Source organism: Octodon degus, unplaced genomic scaffold, assembly GCF_000260255.1.
Source record: "Octodon degus isolate 3935 unplaced genomic scaffold, OctDeg1.0 scaffold00241, whole genome shotgun sequence".
In the NCBI taxonomy this organism is placed as follows: Eukaryota; Metazoa; Chordata; class Mammalia; order Rodentia; family Octodontidae; genus Octodon; species Octodon degus.
In genome coordinates this window covers 2,960,579-2,960,854 of record NW_004524817.1, presented here as the reverse complement: position 1 = coordinate 2,960,854, position 276 = coordinate 2,960,579, and positions in this window count along the sequence as shown.

The window sequence follows — 276 nt, the reverse complement described above, 5'->3', positions numbered from 1 at the left end:
TAAACAGAAGACCCAATGCTATTATGGGCTATTGGACTCTTGTATAATATCTTGCTGAGTTTACACACCTATAATATTCAAATAATGGAACTTAACAAAAAAAAAGTGTATACAGATGATTGTCCATTTTGTATCTGTGTATTCAAAGTGGCTAGGATAGATATATAGTTACATTCTCTTAGTGAATAGAATGATTTGTTCTAATGATTTTTGTAAATAGTATCTCAAGTTCGCATCTTGTACAGCAATTAACCACTAAGAAGAATGTATGCAATG